Below are 21,421 nucleotides of genomic sequence, written 5' to 3'. Positions count from 1 at the left end.
ATTTAAGAGAATGCATACATTCCCCTCTATCTTCTGCAACTGTTCTGATCCATTTACCAAGTAATCCAAAGGACTGGCAACTTTGAGTAGGGCCCAGAGAAATAAAAATATTTTCAACAGTTTCAGGTTGCAGTGCAGAGAGCAAAAAGCCAGGCTGTCGGTCCTGACAGACTAATGTGGGGCAGTGCCAAGTCCTACTGGGGGATTAGAGATGGGGGTGAGCTGACTTCAGCATGTGAGCATTCTCTCAGCCAGCCTCTCCTCCAAATGCTCAAGGCTAAGGAATTATAAGTTCATCCCAATGTTGCTTCTCCTAAACAGTTGAAAGGTAAAAGCTCAAAAGGGTTGCTGGTTCACAGGGACAGCAAATGGGAATGATCCAGAGTAGCTTTGTGGTGCCTGGCACTCCCTTCTCTGGGGCTACTCCCCTCTCCTTAAATTCATTTTGACTACATTAGTCATTTTTGCTGAGGTAACAACCAACTTCAAAATCTCTGTGGCTTACAACAGAGGCTGGCGCACTTTTGCTGTAAAGGGCCAGATAGTAAATGTTTTGGGCTTTGTGGGACATGTGGTCTCTGTTATCGATACTCAGGATACTCAGCTCTGTCCTTTAGAGCAAGGAAGCAGCCATAGGCAATATGTAAACAAATGAGTGTGGCTATGTTCTGACAAAACGTTATGAATACTAAAGCTTGAACTTCATATAGTTTATGTCACAAATCTTGTTCTTCTTTTGATTATGTTTTTATTGAGATATATTTGACATATAACATTATATTAGTTTCAGGTGTACAACATAATGGTTTGATATTTGTATGTATTGCAAAATGATCACCACAGTAAGTCTAGTTATTATCTGTCACCTCACAGTTACAATTTTTTCCCTTGTGCTGAGAACTTTTAAGGTCTACTCTCTTAGGGCACCTGGGTGGCTCAGTGGTTGAGCCTCTGCCTTCGGCTCAGGTCGTAATCCCAGGGTCCTGGGATTGAGTTCCGCATCAGGGAGCCTGCTTCTCCCTCTGCCTGTCTCTGCCTCTTTCTCTCTGTCTCTCATGAATAAATAAAATCTTAGAAACAAAAAGATCTAGCATCTTTCTTTTTTTTTTTTTAAGATTTTATTTATTTATTCATGATATTCACACACACACAGAGAGAGAGGTAGAGACACAGGCAGAGGGAGAAGCAGGCTTCATGCAGGAAGCCCGATGTGGGATTTGATCCCAGGTCTCCAGGATCGCGCCCTGGGCCAAAGGCAGGCGCTAAACTGCTGCGCCACCCAGGGATCCCAGCATCTTTCAAATATACAATATAATATTAACTATAGTCACCACACATACACTACATCCCCATGACTTACTTATTTTATAACTCTAAGTTTGTAACCTTTGACCTCCTTCACCCATTTGGCCCCTGCCCCTCACCTCTGGCAACTACCAATCTGTTCTCTGCATCTATGAATTTGTTTTTTTGTTTGTTTGTTTGTTTAGAGTCCACATATAGTTGAGGTCATATAGTATTTGTCTTTCTCTGATTTATTTCATTTAACATTATGTTCTCAGCGTCCACCCATGTTGTTGCAAATGGCAAAACTTATTTTTATGGCTGAATAATATTCCATTGTATATATACACCACATTTTCTTTATCCGTTCATCCACAAACAGACCCTTAGGTAGCTTCCATGTCTTGGCTATTGTAAATAGTGCTGTAGTGAACATGGGGATGCATATGTCCCTTCCAGTTAGTTTTTTTCTTTGGATAAACATCCTAAAGTAGAATTGCTGGATCATATGATAGTTCTATTGTGGACTGTTTTCCAGAGTACCTGCACCAGTTTACATTTCCACCAACTGTGCACAAACTTTCCTTGTCCTCCACATCCTCACCCACACCTTTTCTTATCTGTTAACAACAATGCTAACAGGTGTGAGGTGATAGCTTATTGTGGTTTTGATTTGCATTTTCCTGCTGATGAGTGATATTGAACACCTTTTCAGGTACCTGGCCACCTACATGTCTTTTTTGGAAAAATGTATATTCAGGTCCTCTGCCCATTTTTTAATCAGATTGTTTTGTTTTGCTATTGAGTTGTATGGATGCTTTACAGATTTAGGATATTAATCCCTTATCAAATAGATAATTTGCAAGTATTTTCTCCCACTTAGCAGGTTGTCTTTATTTGTTTGTTTTTAAATATTTAATTTATTTATGTGACAGATGGGGGGGCACAAATATAGAGAGGGGCAGAGGGAAAGGGAGAAGCAGGATCCCTGCTGAGCAGGGAGCCTAATGTGGGGCTGGATCCTAGGATCCCAAGATCATGACCTGAGCCGAAGGTGGACACTTAACAGACTGAGCCACCCAGGTACCCCAAGGTTGCCTTTATTTTTTTTTTTTTTTGAGCATTTTCTTTGCTGTGCAGAAGCTTCTTAGTTTGATGTTGTCCCATTTGTTTATTTTTGCTTTTGTTACCTTTGCTTTTGGTGTCAAACTCAAAAAAGTCATTGCCAAGTCCCATGTCAAGGAGTTTATAGACTATATGTTCATCTGGGAGTTTTATGGTTTCAGGTCCTACATTCAAGTCTTTAATCCATTTTAAGTTCATTATTGTGTATAGTATGAGATAATGGTTCCAGTTTCGTTCTTTTGCATGTGGCTATCTAGTTTTCCCAACCTCATCTGTTGAAGAGACTGTCCTTTCCCCATTGTATACTCTTGGCTCCTTTGGTGTAAGTTAATTAACCCTATATGTGTGTTTTGATTAGTTTTCAACGTTTCAAAGATGAAAAAAATTCTTAGCTTTGGGCCTTACAGAAGCAGACAGTAGATTGGGTTTGGCCCATGGACTGTAGTTTGCCAACCTTGGTTTACAATAACCAACATCTATTTCTTGCTGTCTTTACATGTTGGTGATTGTAGATCAGATTCTGTGGCTCAAAATGCCTCACTTTGGGACCTACATTGGATTGTAGGAGCAACCGCTCTTTGAGTCACAGTATTCATGTAGCACAGAGGAGGAACAAGAGTTGGAAACACATGATGGAAACACATGTGCCTCCTAAAGCTCCTGCTCAGAACTGCCCTGCTGTCACTGCTCATATTTCATTGGTCCAAGCAAGGTACAAAACCAAACCAGACAGACAGTGGGGCAGGGAACTGCGCTCTGTGTCTAGGGAGGCATTGAAAAAATAACACAGCAATGGGTGCTGACATATAATCCCCTCAGAGTGAAAGAAGGGAATAGTTGGAAAGGCTAATACAATATACCACCCTGCACCAGTATCCATTCCCAGTGTGCATTAGGACAATACTGGTCAAAGTATGGTTCAAGGACTGATGTTCCTGCTCTATAATAAGTGCAGAAAGTAGAAGTGAGTAACAATTTAAGAAGTTTTATGTAATAAATATGCCTGCAATGGATTGGGAACAAAAACAGTCCAGTTCTTCACCACAGTTTGAGAAGCACTTCATCAGCAAACAGAGTAGCCAATAGTTTCAGGGGACATGATGAGTTCACAGGCCAATATACAACCATTATAAGAAAAACAATAAACTGAATCACACAGACACACACATACAAATATATATATAATAACCAACATCAAAATATATATATTGATATATATTTAATCTAAAAATCAGTGGAATAAAAAATAAGAAATTTACAATATAATCTAAAAATCAGTGGAATAAAAAATAAGAAATTTACAATAAGGATGATAAAAATACTTAGAGAACAGATTATATTAACATATGAAGTAATGACAAGCACCTGGTTGGCTCAGTCGGCTTAAGTGGCTGCCTTCAGCTCAGATCATGATCCCAGGGTCCTGGGATCTAGCCCTGGATCAGGCTCCTTGCTCAGAGAGTTGCCTGCTTCTCCCTTTTCCCTCTTGCTCCCCCTGCTTGTGCTCTCTCTCAAATAAATAAATTAATGTCTTTTAAAAAAACATATGAGGTAATAAGATATCATGAAAAAGAACCAAGAAGAAATAGTAGAATTGAAAATGGAAACAACACAAGAAATAGAATAAATAGAAGGATAGATATGGCTAAAGAAAAATTAGTACATTTCAGTATCATATTAAGGAGCTTTCCCATAACATCACATGAAAGAACAAAAAGAAAGAATTCAAGAGACATGGAGGACAGGAATAAAAATGCCAACATCTGGAAAATTAGGGGTTCCAGAAGGCAGGAGAAAAAACACGGAGAGGAATAAATTATATTTTGAATAGTGAAGGTAACCTTCCCAGAATTAAAGAAGGATGAAAGGTCTTAGATGAAAAGGAACCAACAAATGCCAAACAGGAGCATTAAGAAAAAATCTACACTGAGACACATTATAATAAAATGTAAGATTGTCAAATGCAAAATGTAAAAATATCAAAAACAAAACGAAAATTGTAAGGGAATTCTATGGGAAGAGAAAGAGCAAATTCGTATCATACTACTCAACAGCAACACTGGATGCAAAGTAATGATAGAGCAATATGTTTTAAAGTATCAAAGGAAGAGATCTTTGATTCTAGAATTTTATATCCAAATTCTCATTCAAATGTTAGAGCATAGTAAAAATATTCTCTAGCACACAAAGCCTTGGGAGTTTTGCCACACAGACGCTGAAAACAATCTTGAAGAAAGTAATCAAGATGAGACACAAACCTAGGAGATGCTCCAAGAGATTGGAGAATAAGAGTGTTCAAATGCTTTGGGGCACCTGCCTGGCTCAATCGGTAGAGCATGTGACTCTGGATCTTGGGGTCCTGAGGTCAAGCCCCACATTGGGTGTAGAGCTTACTCAAAAAAAAAAAAAAAAAAGAGAAGTGTTCAAATACCGTGGGAGGGGGCCGCCTGGTGGTTCAGTGGTTGAGTGTCTGCCTTTGGTTCAGGTCCTGATCCCGGGCTCCTGGGATTGAGTCCCATACCAGGCTCCTCCTGGGGAGCCTGCTTTTCCCTCTGCCTTTGTCTCTGCCTTTCTATATGTGTCTCTCATGAATAAATAAGATCTATAAAAAAGAAAAAAACTTTCGTAAAGTTTGTCTTTAAAGAAAAGGGTTGTATCAAATAAAATGAAAAAAAAATACATCTATAACAAATAATATCAATACTGGAGGGAGGTGGAGAAAAAGAGACATGAGCATATATGTAAGTACTTTCTTATTAAGGGGAAGAAATAGATATGGATACATTTAATTGTTCATAAGAGTAAAAAACTATGAGTATAGGTAATAAATTAAGAACAACCACAATGTGAATAAAATACAAATATATAGCTTTTTTCTTTTTTTTTTTAATTTTTATTTATTTATGATAGTCACAGAGAGAGAGAGAGAGAGGCAGAGACACAGGCAGAGGGAGAAGCAGGCTCCATGCACTGGAAGCCCGACGTGGGATTCGATCCCAGGTCTCCAGGATCGCGCCCTGGGCCAAAGGCAGGCGCCAAACCGCTGCGCCACCCAGGGATCCCTATATAGCTTTTTTCTAAACAATTTATTTGAGAGAGAGAAAATGAGAGAGAGAGAACATGAGTTGGGTGAGGGGCAGGGGGAGAAGCAGACTCCCTGCTGAGCAGGGAGCCCAACATAGGGCTTGATCCTGGGGCTCCAGGATCATGACCTGAGCCAAAGGCAGACACTTAACCGACCGAGCCACCAGGCATCCCCGGATATGTAGCTTTTTAAATTTTTTTTAAAATATTTATTTATTTATTTATTTAGAGAGCCAAGGGGGAGGAAGAGGGAAAGAATCTCAAGTAGACTCTGTGCTGAGGACAGAGCCTGACACAGGGCTTGATATCATGATCCTGAGATCATGACCTGAGCCAAAATAAAGAGATGCTTAACTGATTGGGCCACCCAAGTGTCCCCAAATATATAACTTTTAAGTCAGCCAAAGAAATCTCAATCTAAAAAAAAAAAAAAAAAAAAAAAAATCTCAATCTAATCAACATACTAAAGCGAACAGAGATAATAGCATGAAAGGAATAAAACATGAAGCAAATGTAAAATGTAAAACAATATGATAGAAGTAAATCCTAATTTAACTGTAAATACAATAACGTAATTGCATTAAATTTAAAACGATAAGGTCAAGATTCTCAGACTAGTTTTTAAAAATCTAACAGTATAATTTATGAAAGGGTATTTAAAACAAAAAAAAATGGTAAAGTTTAAAATAGGATAGAAAAAGCTATGGCAGGCATATATGAATCAAAAGAATCCAGAAGGTAGTAATCCTAGTATGTAATAAAATAGGATTTATTTTTTTAAAATTTTTTAAAATTCATGATAGACATAGAGAGAGAGAGAGGCAGAGACACAGGCAGAGGGAGAAGCAGGCTCCATGCCGGGAGACCGATGCGGGACTCAATCCTGGGACTCCAGGATCACGCCCTGGGCCGAAGGCAGGCATTAAACCGCTGAGCCACCCAGCAATCCCCATAAAATAGGATTTAAAGTAAAAAAAAAAATCATAAAAGACAAAAGATATTATGTAACTTAACATAGGAAGTAGAGGAAGGAAATTATAAATGCCAATTATTGCCTGTGACCAGTTTTAGAAACAAGGACCGTACTGGCTACGCACATTTTCTTTCTTGATTACAGAATATATTATGACTCAATGGATAAGACATGAATATTTCTTAGAGAGTGATGTAGTTCTTCATGAGTCATTGGGTAATCTCTTTCACAGAGAGAGTGAGATTTTTTTCTATGATAGTTGAATTATATTAAGTGGCAACATTTTGTTACTATTGTGTTTTTGAAATTCAAGTATGAGAGTTTATATGGAAAACTAGTATACAAAATGATGAACTATGGGATATACTGTGTATTGGCTCATTTAACACAGTGTCCGATCCCCATTTTGTATGTTTTCCTATACAGCAAATGCTGGAAAGCTAAAAACTACATTTCCCACACTCCCTTGGAGCTATTTTTCAAATAGATGCATCCACATGATGATGAAAATGAGAAATGTGAGTCAAAAGTCATGCCTTGATGCATCAGCTCTTCCTGCAAGCATAGTTTGAAGGTACTGGCTTTTCTGGGGCAGCTTGGCAGAGATTTCAGTGTCTATTCCTAATGTAGTATTACGGGGCGGCAGGATTTGGGAGTCTATAACGAATGCCATGTGGTGTGTTTGGGAGTTTCTCATGGCTGCTGTTGTCCTGACTTTAGCATCTAAGCATGATTCTCTGGCCCACCTGGATATTCATAAGCCATCTACTGTTGTCTAATAAAGTCTTTTCTGTTTAAATTACCCAGAGTGGATTCTATTCTCTACAAGTAACAATACTGACTCTAGAAAACTGTTAGCTGTCCCTCAACATCTTTTCTTTCTTCCTTAGTAAGAGAATGTTTTACTATGTATATTACTACTTCATCTAGACACTGTATTTGCCAGATTCTCTTGCAGCTAGATGTGACCATGTGACTAAGTTCTGACCAATGGGATGTAAATAAAAGTGTGATATGGTAGATTCCAGGAATCTTCCATAAGAGACAGCAAGAACATGTCTTTTACCCATTCTTCCCCCTTTCTCTATCTTTCTGCTTTGAATGTAGAGTTGATGGTCCATTTTATTGTATTTTATTTTTTAAAGATTGTATTTATTTATTCATGAGAGACACAGAGAGAGAGAGAGAGAGGCAGAGACACAGGCAAAGGGAGAAGCAGGCTCCATGCAGGGAGCCTGATGCGGGACTCAATCCTAGGTCTCCAGGATCACGCCCTGAGGGGAAGGCAGATGCTCAACCGCTGAGCCACCTAAGCATCCCTGGTAGTCCATTTTAGAACAGGAGCATGAGGGCCACATGCTAGGTATGGTGGAACAGGAAGTTGACAACAGGCCTGGTTCCTTGAGGACTTTATAGAATGGAGCTCCTATACTAGCCTTGAATCATCTACCTCCAGGTTTTTCATGTGAGAGAAAAATAAACTGATATCTTGTTGAAGCCACTGTTATTTTAGATTTTGTGTTACTCTCAGCCATATCTAATTCAACGACTCAGTGACCAGTAAACCATAATCTCAATTCAGAAAATATACACCTTTCCTTTCTGACCATTAATCTCTGGTTCATATTTTGGGATTAGTTTAAAACTCCATATCATTCAGTCTCTGATCATGCTAATCCACATCTTACACTAACTCCCAAGGGTGTAGTTCCTTAATTACAGCTCCTTGAAGATAATTCCTTTTGATCTGAAGTCCCATGAACTAAAGAGACAAGTTATCTGCTTCACACAAACCTAACAGGCAATGGTGGTACATCTAGGATAATCTCTATAGATGTCCCTATTCAAAATGGATGGAGATGCTGGCACAAATGAATCACTGATCCATAGCAATTCTGAAATCTACCCGGACAAATGTTGGAAATTCCTTGATTAGGACTCAAGGCCTAGGGATAATCATCTATGGCTCTTAGTTCTACCTTCTGGGCTTTTGGTTCTATCCTCTGGGCTCTTGGTACCCTCTGAGTCATCCTTCCTTTTGCATAGAAAAAATCCAAATTTACAACTGTATATGTTTCACAGATTGCATTTTACCAGTAGAATTCTGGGTGTCAGAAGATATCTATTCGCTTTGTATTGCCTCTGATTCTTTCAGTCCAACTGGGCAGTGTTCCTCTGAACATTTCTTAAAATCAGGAGGCTCTTGTGAATCTTGAGGTTCACTCCATTAGACAAAAGGTATCCTCACAAAGTTCTTCAAGATAAACCCTTCTATATAGCCTTGAACTTCTGTTGAGGAACAACGAACGCCCTTAAGCTTCTCAGAATTCTACTGTTCGAATGAGGATTCATGAGTCATATCCTTAAATCTTTAGAGACTTTTTACTTAAATGAACAGTATTCTGAGGTTAACACTTTCAATCTTCCTTAGATCTTGACAAAGGATGTTACAGCCACTCCCTTCACTTCATCTTTGGACTGTGTTTTCCTGGCATTGCCCTGGATTTATTTCATCTTTGTTCAGAAGCCATTTCTTAACTTTAGCATCATTTGCCACTTGGAGAAGCTGGAAATTTCCAAAACCAGAAAGTTATGGCTTCCTTTTGTCTAATAGTCCTTCCTTTACTTTATCTCTCTCCTTTTATATTTTACTACAAGTGGCAAGAAGAGACCAGGCAGCCTCTTCAGTATTCTTCATGCAAATCTCCTTAAGGTAGATCACTGGATTCATTAGGTGTATTTTCCACTTTTCATCTTGCCCAGGCAATAGTGTTGCTAAATTTGTGCCAGCACATTAACAAGACCCCTTCCTTCAGTGTCCAATGAGATTTCTAGGACTTTTATTTAGGCACCTACTTGCAGCTTCGTCAGAGGCCATCAGGACTCTATTAGCTTTCCAAAAGGCTCAAGTTTCACTAACGCTCACCTCAAAGTTCTTCCACCCTTCCATTGCCACAGTAGATATTTTTAGGTTTTTGTTATGTTAGCACTTTTAGGTACCACAACTTGTGTAAGTTATCTATAGCTGCATAACAAATTGCCCCCACAACTTAATGGCCTAAAAGAACAAATATTAAATACTTCACAAGATTTCTGAGGGTCAGAAAGCTGGAAGCAGCTTAGTGGGTCAGTTATGGCTCTGGGTCTCTTATGAGGTTTCCACTCAAGCTGTTGGCTGGGACTGCAGTCAGCTGAAGGCTTCTCTGGGGCTTGAGGATCCACTCCAAGGTGGCACACTCTCATGGCTATTGGCAGAAAGCCTCAGGTCATCTCCATGTTGCCACCTGAGGATACTGTCTTGTCCCAGAACAGGAGATCCAAGACAGGGAAAGAACAAACAGGAAGATGCTTTGCCTTTTATCACCAATGCTCTGAAATCACACACTATCATTTCTACTTTATTCCATTCTTTTTTTTTTTTTTAGAATACTTTATTTATTTATTCATGAGAGACACAGAGAGAAAGAAAGAGAGAGAGAGAGAGAGGCAGAGACATAGGTAGAGGGAGAAGCAGGCTCCATGCAGGGAGCCCGATGTGAGACTCGATCCTGGGACTCCAGGATCATGCCTTGAGTCAAAGGTAGATGCTCAACAGCTGAGCCACCCAGGTGTCCCTGCTCATTTCCATTCTTCAGAAGCAGGTCACTAAGTCCAGCTCACCCTCACACAGGGGGAATTAGGATTGACCTCTTGAAGGAAGCAGAGTCAAAAATATGTAGGCATGTGAAAACCATCACACCCATCCATGTTCTTCTCCTTACCCTCTACTCCAATGGGATAGTGGAGTTTTCACTTTTCCCATGTAGGCACTGTTTCTATTTGAGATTTTGATCTTCTTCTCCCTTAATTGCAGAGATTCAGCCATTGTCAATTATTCTTCCTGTATATTTAATCTTTCTCTCTTCATGCTTTCCATCAGCATTTAAATGTGTTAAAGTTTTTACCCACATCCCTTTCTAGCTAATTTTAAGACATGTCCTCAAAATTTCTGACATTCTTCCCATTAAGAGATAGCTATGTCCCCTTCTGCTTGAATCTTGGTAGGCTGTGACTACTCTTCCCAAAGGGATATGGCAAGTGAGGCACCGTGACTTCTGTTGATAGGTATAGAAGATCACACAGCTCCTTCTTAGTTCTCTTGGATACTCCCTCTTGGTACACTGTCTTGTGAGGACACTCCCTCTCAAAACCCAGCAACCATGCTTCAAGAAACCCAAGCCATATGGAGAGGCTACACGTAGGTGCTCCAGGTAACAGTCACAGCTGAGCGAGTTTTCAGGTGATCCCAGTCTTGGTGTCAGACCTGTGAGTGAAGAAACCTCCAGATGATTCCAATTCCCAGGAATTCAAGTCACTCCTAGCCATCTGGGTCTTCCCCACTGAGACTCCAGACATTATGAAACAGAGACAAGCCATCTCTGCTGTGACTCGTCCAGTTCTTGATCCATGGAATCCCTGAGCATAATAATATAGCTTTGTTTTATGCCATTAATTTTGAGTTGAGGGATCCCTGGGTGGCGCAGCGGTTTGGCGCCTGCCTTTGGCCCAGGGCGCGATCCTGGAGACCCAGGATCGAGTCCCACGTTGGGCTCCCGGTGCATGGAGCCTGCTTCTCCCTCTGCCTGTGTCTCTGCCTCTCTCTCTCTCTGTGACTATCATAAATAAATAAAAATTAAAAAAAATTTTAAAAAAAATTTTGGGTTGAAACTGGAACATCCCGTCTACACTCAAATCTTTCTAAAGAGTTGTTTCTTCTCATTATCTCTGTTTCTTTATCCACCATTTATTCCTCTAATCTGAATTTTGCTCCTTTCTTTCAAGTTTAAGTCTTCTCTGGGGTCTGTGATCTCTGAGTCGTTAAATCTAATAAGATACTTTCTCTTAAGAGAAGTATTTACCACTATTGTCCAGTTCTTCATTTTGGAGTTACTCTTCTCCTAGTTTTTATGACACCATCCTAGGTGTCATCCCAGGCCACTTCCTTGCTCTCTAGTCGCTTCTCTATGTCATTTGCAATTTCACCTTCCTCTAACTAGCCACTGGGTGATAAAGTGGCTGCAGTTCCATTCCAAGCCTTCTCCTCTTCTCACTTTGCATTCCCTCTGTATCTATACCCATGGTTCTAATTCCCATCTATATGACATCAGTGACAACATTTTATCTCTAAAAATTCTATTAAGTTCTACGTCATATGTCCAGATGCCTTCTTAACATTTTGTACTGGTCAGTACAGAGACCAACTCTGTACTAGTTGCACAGAGACTGGCCTTGGTTGATTTAAGCAGGAATGAATGTATTAAAAGTTCACAGAATTCCAGGAAGAGCAGGGCACAGGGATTGAAGCCTATGCTAAGCAGGCAGAGGCAAGAGCCAAGTCATAGTACAGAGCTGGTCTAGTGATGATACCAACACTGTCTTCAGTGAACAGAGACGTGGCAGCTGTGATCTCTAATAGGACTAGCCCTGGATAGTGGATGCTGCCACTAGCAGCCCTGCCACGATGACACCTGGAGACGTTATCTTGCTATAGCTGTCACTGCTGCAAGAAACATTTCTTTGATGTTCCTGTTTCTTGGTGTCATAGCTCCCTCTTCAAAGTCCCTAGTGTATGCATCTATCAAAGTGTAGAAGATGGACACTGTCCTAGCTGTGGGGATTCTCGAAAAGCAAGTCACTGGCATTTCCAGGTCCTATTGCAGGAAACAGATTCTACCTCCCACTAATTAATCATAACATAAGGGATTCTCCAAATATATAAATGAGTTTCAGAAGCCAGGACGGGGAAAGTGAGGGGGGAAAAAAACCCGATTACTTCCTCCATGCAACAAAATGTTTATCACCCATCTGATGTGCTCTCTAGGGGAACAAGTTTGTAGAACTCTTTTGCATGTTTTAATTAAGGCTGAAATAAAACCTTGTGCTATAACAATGCCCAGGTCTTTCTGGGAGAATTCTCATAGGGGATGCTTGCAGAGTAGCTTGAGCACATCCGACCCTCCTGATACTTAGTGGTTTTCAAACATGTTTTCCATTTACCTGTTCAGAATGTGAGGAAATGCAGCTAAATAGCAAAATACCTCTATAGGAGTAAGGAAGTGACATTAAGAGATCATTGTGAATACTTTGCCTCCCTCTCATAGAGCATGCGATCCTCAAAATGCATACCTAATTAATGATGGAACCAAAGCAATAAACTTTGTCCCATTTGACTGAGTGTGACATAGAAGAGGCAGCCATACAAAAATGAAAGGTTTTGGCTTTTTTTTTTTTTTTTCCAGTTTTATGACACACAGTGCTTTTCAGGACCTGATTCAGCAAAAGACACTGGAAACTAATTTCTAGAATTCAAGTTTCTGTAGCTGCCGTGAAAATTCACTGATTTAAGATTTTAGCAAACATATAACCTGTTTGCACTTATGGTCATAAATATGCCAAAAGAAAGTCGGCATACAATGAATTTTTGTATTCGAAAACACAAAACCTGCTCTTTTTACTAGTTTTATATTTTCTCTCGACTTAAGCAAGAATTATTTTCCCTTATCCCAGATTTTCTGGGTTTTCCTCTTCAAATAAAACGCTTGTGACCTGTAGAGGTTTTAGAAAAGGTTATCCACAACCAAAACAAGTGCTTCAATCGAGGGAAAAATTGTGTGGAAATCGCTTACATTTGACGTTGCTAAACTTAAGTACAATAATGTCACATGTATTTATACAGTAATTGTGGGCACGCCTAAGTCCCTCCCTCTTTCCTAAACCAAATTCCCCAGATCCTAGAAATCCAGCCCTTCTGCCCTCCGGAGGCGCCTTTCCCAACGTAAAGTACAATTTTAAATTTAAGCTCCTGTCTAAATAATGATTCCGTAGTCAACTGCCAGGGAACCCGGGCACCCCGGAGCCTCTGGAGGGTGCAGCGGGGTGTAGGCGAGGGCAGGGGGAGTGGGCGAAGCTGCTGGTTGGTGCCTGAAATCTGTGCGTTGCCCCTTTAATTGTGTCCCCAGCCCTCGGGCGTTTCTATCCAACGCCCACGTCAGCAAATACCTTTTGTTTCTCTCACGTTGGGGCTACTTGTTTTAGGGCGCAAAGGAGCGGCTTCGAAAGTGGGTATTTCCCCTGCGGAGGGCCAGGAATCCTCCCCGAGCCCGCGCGCGCGACCCGCCGGTGCGCCGCGGCCCGCGGTAAGTGGCTGCGCGCGGCGCGGGCGGAGGGCGGGCGGGGCGTCGGGGCTGTCGGGACGGGCCGCGAGCCTCGCTGCGGGCGGAGGGCGGCGGCGGGATGCGGCCCGGGCGCGGCGCCCCCAGACGTCCCCGGGCCGGGCAGGCGGCGGGACGCGCAGAGGCGGCCGGGCGCCATTTGCAGCCCCGGGCGCAGAGGCGGCGGCAGAGGCGGCGGCGGCGCGCCGGCTCCGAGGGGCTGGGCACGGCCACAAAGGCGGGCGCGAGCGGCGGGCGGCGGGGGCCCGCGGGGCCGGGCGGGCGGCGCCGGGGCGCACCGGCTCGGGAGCCCGCGGCCGCCCCTCCCCGCGGCCAGCGCCTCCTGCGCGCCCGGGAGGGGCTGCGGGACAATGGCCGCGCCGTCGCCGCCCGCGCCCGCCTCGCCCGGCCCGGCCCGAGCCCGGCGCGGGGAAAGGCGGGAAGGCGCGCGGAGCCTCCTGGCGGCGGCGGCGGGAAGGCGGGAAGGCGGCGCGGGGCCGGCGCCCGGCGTGTGTGGAGCCGTCGGGCGCCGCGGACTCGCGGAGGGTCGGCGGCCGGCGGGCCGGGGCTGCCGGCGAGTGACGGGCGGCCCGCCCAATGGGGCGGCGGGGGGCGGCGGGGGCCGGGCGGCCCGGGGGCCCGGGGCTGCTCCCTGGCGCCCCGGCGCTTCCTCGGGAGGGCGGCTCCTTGGGCAGTGGTCCGAGTTGCTCCTCCATCCTCCATCCTTTGGTTTCATATCGTGATGCAACAGATCCCGACTCGGAGCCGAAGGCTGACTTGCTACACCTAACACATAATGAGCCATAATTTTTTGGTTTATGACGGAACCGCACAAACGCACCTTCTACCCGTGTAGACTGGCTCTTTTGTAAGTTAGTTAGCGGTTTGGCTCCTTCCCCTTCCAATGCGCTTATTTAGCATTGATTGTGCCAATAGCCAGACTCCACATCTTTCCAAGACGTGTTAGCTTTTCTTTCTCTTTTCTTCCTTCCTTTCTTCTTTCCTTTCTTGATCTCATTTTTCTCTTTTCTTTATTTTTTCCTGTCTTTCCTTTTTCTCTCTCTTTAAAAAAAATTGAGATATAATTGATATATAACATTGTGTTAGTTTTCGTTTAAGGGATCTTTGGAAGATTCTCACTTAGTAGGCTTTAATCTACACATGTCCGTATTCTGTTCTCAATACACGTTTCTGTTTGCGGAACTTTGTTTAGTAAATAGAGGGTCTTCCCTTGTATGAATTATCTCACCTAATTTCACATAAAACAGTCAGGTCGATGGGTTGTTCGACTTTCTAGATGAGGAATTGCATTAAGTGCAGAATGTAACCCTTAAACCAGAAGGTGAGCCATGGCAGGCTCCCAAAGCCCTTCCCTCCTGTTCTTGTTCTTCATTTCCTCCTAAAGTCACCTCCAGAGTCTTCTGGAAAGCAGATCGGTCACTTTACTTTCCTGGTCTAAAATTCTTCATTGAGGGGGATCCCTGGGTGGCGCAGCGGTTTAACGCCTGCCTTTGGCCCAGGGTGTGATCCTGGAGACCCGGGATCGAGTCCCACATCCCGCTCCCTGCATGGAGCCTGCTTCTCCCATTGCCTGTGTCTCTGCCCCTCTCTCTGTGTCTCTCATGAATAAATAAATAAAATCTTTAAAAAAAATAAAAATAAATAAAAATCTTCATTGATCTTTAGTCAGAAAATGTCCAAAATGCACAATGGGAGAATGAAGGCTCAAATTTCCTCTCTAGTCCTACCTTCCACAAGCCTCAAGTATGGGTGGGTTTGTGGGGACCCCTGGAGCACGAGCTCTTCACTGATAAGGGATATCTTCACTGATCAGATATCTTTATTCCTGGGAACCTCCCTGGCCACACCAGTGATAAATGGGAAGTGATAATCTAACCTGCACCCCTTGGCCAAATGGGCACACAGGGATTAGGCTACAAGAGGTCAGCAGAAGGCATCCTGAGTACCTGGGCTCCTTCCAGATCATGTAGATTTCTAGAATTTCATTTTTTTTTTTAATTTTTATTTACTTATGATAGTCACACACAGAGAGAGAGAGAGACAGAGACATGAGCAGAGGGAGAAGCAGGCTCCATGCACTGGGAGCCCGATGCGGGATTCGATCCTGGGTCTCCAGGATCGCGCCCTGGGCCAAAGGCAGGCGCCAAACCGCTGCACCACCCAGGGATCCCGATTTCTAGAATTTCAAATACTTGATTCATCTTCTATAATTTAACTTTTATTTTATATTGAAAACTGGGTTTCTGTTTAATAGGCTTAACCCTTTCAGTGACATAATTACATGTTTATAATATTTAAAGGATTTGCTGTAAGGTCCTTTGAGTGAAGTTTTTGTCACTTCTTTGCTCAGAAATGGTCAGTGCCTCTCCATGTTCATTGGTTCCATCTTGCTCATATTAAAAGCGAAGGCCTTAGAAAAGCTGATCCTGTGATGTCCTATCTACCACACAGTCTGCACCTCCTTTCTGACTCTGTTTCTCATTGTTCTCTCAGTCCTCCTAGACTGCTGCACCTTAAAGCCTTTGCCATTCCATCTTCCTGGAACGTTCTTCCCCTTGATACCACATGACTATCTCACCTCCTTTGGACTTGACTTAAATGCCAACTTCTCAGTGAGGGTTGTCCTAGCTATGGTTTTGATTCTCTTAAATGTTTTAATACTTAATTCTAAATATTTCCAGGGTTAAAAGATGTTCATCCACCGAAGAATACAATTACCATGCTAATAGCTCAAGTTCTTTATGACTCAGGAATTTTTGCTAAGGAGGCTAATGAGATTGTTTTGGTGACCCTGATGGGATACACTAAATTCTAGTTTAATGACTATATATCTTAAAAGGGATGGTATTGCAACCCACAGCCTTTTTTATTTTTATTTTTATTTTTATTTTTATTTTTATTTTTATTTTTAAGAGAGGATGGGGAGGGGCTGAGGGAGAGAGAAAAAGAATCCCAAGCAGGCTCCACGCCCAGCAGAGAGCCCTACCCTGGGCTTGATCTCATAACCCTGAGATCACATGGCCTGAGCTGAAATCAAGAGTTGGGCACATCAGCAACTGAGCCACCAGGCACTCCAACTTAAACCTTTCCTAATGACTTGAGTACTGGTATGAATGCAAGTTATGTTAATGTACTGTGGATGTAAATATTACCACATTGTAACCGACCTAACTTCTAGGACAATTCTATTTTTTTGTGTAGTTCCGATTTGTGCTCCTTCCTACATCTCTACTGCCTTAGTTCAGTTCCTCACTGCGTCTTGCTTTGACAATTACATCAAGCTTTAAATTGGTCTCTGGCCCTGTCTTTCCCACTGTTTCTTTTCCTCCATGCTGTCTCAAGTTTTCCTCTGGATACATGAATTGGATCATTGTAATGATGATACCTAATACTTAATTGAGCCCTAGCTGCATGCCAGGCATTGTGTACACGCTATGGTTAGAAGAATGCAAGACTTAGGTTTTGGGTCAGCCAGCCAGAATTCATCTCTGTTCACTTGATCCTGTGCAATTTTGGAAATTTTGTTTTTAAGATTTTATTTATTCATGAATGAGAGAGAGAGAGGTAGAGACATAGGCAGAGGGAGCGGCAGGCTCCATGCAAGGGAGTCCGATGCGGGACTTGATCCCGGGATTCCAGGATCATGCTCTGAGCCGAAGGCAGACACTCAGCTGCTGAGCCACCCAGGTGTCCCTAATCTTGGAAATTTTTGAAAAATTTCTCTATGCCTCAGTTTCTTTATATGATGTGGATCACAGCAGCTCCTCCCTCCTTGATGAAGCTGTTGGGAGGACAGCAATGAGTGTACAATGTTTACCACAGTGCCAAGTGAACATTTAAGTAGTAGCTATTTTCATGGAGATGTAACTCACATGTCATAAAATTCACCCTTTTAGAGTGTAAATTCAGGGGGCACCTGAGTAGCTCAGTTGGTTATATTTCTGACTCTTGGTTTCAGCTCAGGTCATGATCTCAGGGACGTGGGTTTGAGCCCTGCTTGGGGCTCTGCACTCAGCGGGGAATCTACTTGGGATTCTCTCCTCCCTCTCCTCTATCCCAGCTCCCCTCCCTCCACCCCTGCACAGGCACACACACTTGCTCTCTCTCTCTCTCTCTCAAATAAATTGATAAATAAAAATTTAAAAAACAAAGTGTACAATTCAGTGTTTTTTAGTGTATTCATAGAGCTGCACAACCATTACCGCCCTCTGATTCCAGAATATTTTCACCATAGTATAAAGAAACCTCTTACCCATTAGTAGTCACTCCCCATTCCAAATCTCCCTATACCCATGACAACCATTAACCTACTCTGTCTCTGTCATCTGCCCATGGTGGACATTTCATCTAAATACAGTCATAAAATCTATGGTCTTTGGTGCCTCGCGGCTTTCACTTAGTGCAACATTTCAAAGTTCACATGCTTTAGCATGTGCCAGTAATTCATGCCTTTTTAAGGTTGAATAACAGGGGATCCCTGGGTGGCTCAGTGGTTTAGCGCCTGCCTTCGGCCCAGGGCATGATCCTGGAAACCCGGGATTGAGTCCCACATCAGACTCCCTGCATGGAGCCTGCTTCTCTCTCTGCCTGTGTTTCTGCCTCTCTCTCTCTCTCTCTCTCTGTGTGTGTGTGTGTCTCTCATGAGTACATAAATACAATCTTAAAAAAAAATAAGGTTAAATAACAGTCCATCGTATGGATGTTCCATTTTCCCGTTGGTGGACATTTGGGTTGTTTCCATCTTTTAGCTATTATGAGTAATGCTGCTACGAACATTTGTATACAGATTTCTGTGGGGAAATATTTCATTTGCTTTCATTTCTCTTGGATATATACCTAGGCATGGAATTGCAGGGTCACTGGTAATTCTATGTTTAATCATTTGAGGAACTGCCAGATTGTTTTCCAAAATGGCTGCATCATTTCACATTTCTCACCAGCACTGTATGAAGGTTCTGATTTGTTCAGATCCAACTCTTCTTATTTGTGTGTGTGTATGTTTGTCGTAGTGATCCTACTGGATGTGAAGTGGTATCTTACTGTGATTTTGATTGGCATTTCCCTAATGACCAATGATGTTAAACACATCTTTATGTGCTTATTGCTATTTATCTTAATTTATTTCTTAATTGCTATTCTCTTATTTAATCTTTTTAACAGACTTCCTTAGAGCCTCTTACCAGTCAATATCCTCATTTTACAAGGAAGAAACTGATGCGGAGAGTTAAGTAACTTGACTAAGTCACGCAGTCACTGGTAGATCTATAATAGTATCACTCTTAAAATCCTTAAAAGTGGGCAGCCCAGGTGGCTCAGTGGTTTAGCGCCGCCTTTAGCCCAGGGCCTGATCCTGGAGACCCAGGATCGAGTCCCACGTCGGGCTCCCTGCACGGAGCCCACTGCTCCCTCTGCCTATCTCTGCCTCTCTCTCTCTCTCTCTCTGTATGTGTGTGTGTCTTATGAATAAATAAATAAAATCTTAAAAAAAAAAAAAGAAATCCTTAAAAGTGCCCCAAACCTGCAAAAGTGGAGGGACTTCAGGGTCTGGTGCCTACATACTTTTTTTCTTTTTCTCTTCTCATAACCTTCCATAGGCCTCATGTCTCTAGCCACAGCAAACTCTATCATCCCTGAAGAAGTCATGCTGCTTGAGACCCACCTGTGCCTTTGCTCTTGGTGCTGTATCTGGAATGCCTTTTGTCCTCTTTTTTTTTTTTTTTTTTAAGATTTTATTTATTTATTCATGAGAGACACAGAGGGAGAGAGGCAGAGACACAGGCAGAGGGAGAAGCAGGCTCCATGCAAGGAGCCTGACATGGGACTGGATCCCAGGTCTCCAGGATCACGCCCTAGGCTGAAGGCGGTGCTAAACCGCTGGGCCATCGGGGGATGCCCTTTTGTCCTCTTTTTTCCTGAATGAACTTTTTACTCATGCTATAAGACCCACTCAATTGTTACTGCCTTTGGAAAGTTCTGGACACTTCTAGACACAGTCATTTGCTTCCTTGGTTTCAGAGTTCTCTTACGCTAGGAGTATTTTCTTCATTGTAGTGTAACTTTCTTTAAAAGCTTCTCTCTTCCTCTCTGTCTCTCTTTCTCTGACTCTTTCTCTTTCCTTACAGACACTGAGGTGTTCAGAGCACTGACCTTTCCCAGAGCCACACAGAGCCTGGCACAAAGTTGGTGCTCAATAATTATGTATCGAATGAATATTTTTTACCTTTTGGTTTGAGTATCTGCCCTTCTCACAAAAATAGAATAAAAGATTGTTGCTGTAAAAAGATAGGCAAAGAAAGCATGTATAGCTATATGGAGTTCAGAACAGTGGAAAAGCAATTATTGAATCAGAGGTTGAAGTTGCTCTCTTTCCATTGTTTTTCTAACCCTTCAGACAGCCTCTATTGCTATTGAGTCCTTGGCTTTCAGCAGCATTGGAGCCATCGAGGGTATGATAAGTAACTTTGTTTTTTGTTTTCAAGATTTTATTTATTTATTCATGAGAAACACAGAGAGAGAGGGGGGAGGCAGAGACACAGGCAGAGGGAGAAGCAGGCTCCATGCAGGGAACCCGATGTGGGACCCGATCCCGGGACTCCAGGATCATGCCCTGGGCTGAGGGCAGGTGCCAAACCTCTGAGCCACCCAGGGATCCTGACAAGGATTCTCTTTGGTTGTATCCTCTTTGGTTCCCTTTCTCACTTGCTTCCATTGGATAAGGTGCAATATAAGGTCCTTATGGTTTCAGAATATTTGGGGGAAGCTTTATTTCAAAATCTACAATGTATTTGCCATCATCAGAAGATACCACCAAACCAAACCAGGCCATAACTTTCTCTAAGACTTTCTTAATATGTGCACTAGAATAATATTCTAAGCCTAGACACTAACATTTTAACTTTCAGATTGCAAATCTTATGGAGAGTACAGATCTTATTCTCATAAAATGTCCTCTTTGATAACATCTCAAAAATATTTATTTATTTATTTATTTATTTATTTATTTATTTATTTATTTTTAAAGAGATTTATTTTTTTATTTGGGAGAGAGCACAAGTGAGAGGGGCAGAGGAAGAGGGAGAGAGAGAGAGAGAGAGAATCTCAAGCAGATCCTCTGCTGAACGTAGAGCCCAACATTGGGCTCTATCTCAGGATCCTGAGATCATGACATGAGCGGAAACTAAGAGTTTGGACACTTAACCTACTGAGCCACCCAGGTGTCTCAGTGATAACACTAAAAAAATCTGAGTAACAAAAAACAGCCATCTGTTAAGGGATGGATGGGTAAAGAAGATATGAGGGAGATGTATATAATGGAATAATATTCAGCCATGAGAAAGAAAGAAATCCTTTGATTTGCAACAACATGGACAGACCCTGAGGGCGTTATGCTAAGTAAAGTAAGCCAGTGAGAGAAAGACAGATACTACCTGTTATCACTTATATGTGGAATTTCAAAAACAAAGTGAAATTCATAGAAACTGACTAGAAAAGTTGTGAAGGGCTGGAGGGTGGAGGAAATAGAGGTTGGTAAAAGTGCACTAACTTTCAGCTGTAAGGTGAATAAGGTCTGAAGATCTAATGTATAGCATGGTAACTATAGTTGATATCACTGTACTGTGTAATTGAAATTTGCTAAGAGAGTAGAACTTAAATGTTCTCACAGAAACAAAACAACCAACAAAAAAACCACACCAAAACCCAAACCAACAATAAATATGTGAGTGAGGTGACGGATGTGTTAATT

General features: G+C 42.4%; 1 protein-coding gene across 2 annotated transcripts in view; it reads left to right on the top strand.

Annotated features, from left to right (window-relative positions):
* The first annotated feature begins 13,296 nt into the window (after positions 1-13,296).
* The window catches only part of ZBTB8A (zinc finger and BTB domain containing 8A), a 70,238-nt gene continuing 62,113 nt past the window's right edge, over positions 13,297-21,421 (top strand). Inside the window, exon 1 of one of the 2 annotated variants that reach the window (XM_041768026.1) lies at positions 13,297-13,641. The gene's annotated coding sequence lies outside the window, so the exon portion shown is untranslated. The remainder of the gene's footprint in view (positions 13,642-21,421) is intronic. The other variant, XM_041768025.1, reaches the window with a different exon arrangement.

Source organism: Vulpes lagopus, chromosome 8, assembly GCF_018345385.1.
Source record: "Vulpes lagopus strain Blue_001 chromosome 8, ASM1834538v1, whole genome shotgun sequence".
In the NCBI taxonomy this organism is placed as follows: Eukaryota; Metazoa; Chordata; class Mammalia; order Carnivora; family Canidae; genus Vulpes; species Vulpes lagopus.
The sequence above is the reverse complement of the archived record's forward strand: the minus strand, read 5'-3'. Positions and strand labels throughout refer to the sequence as shown.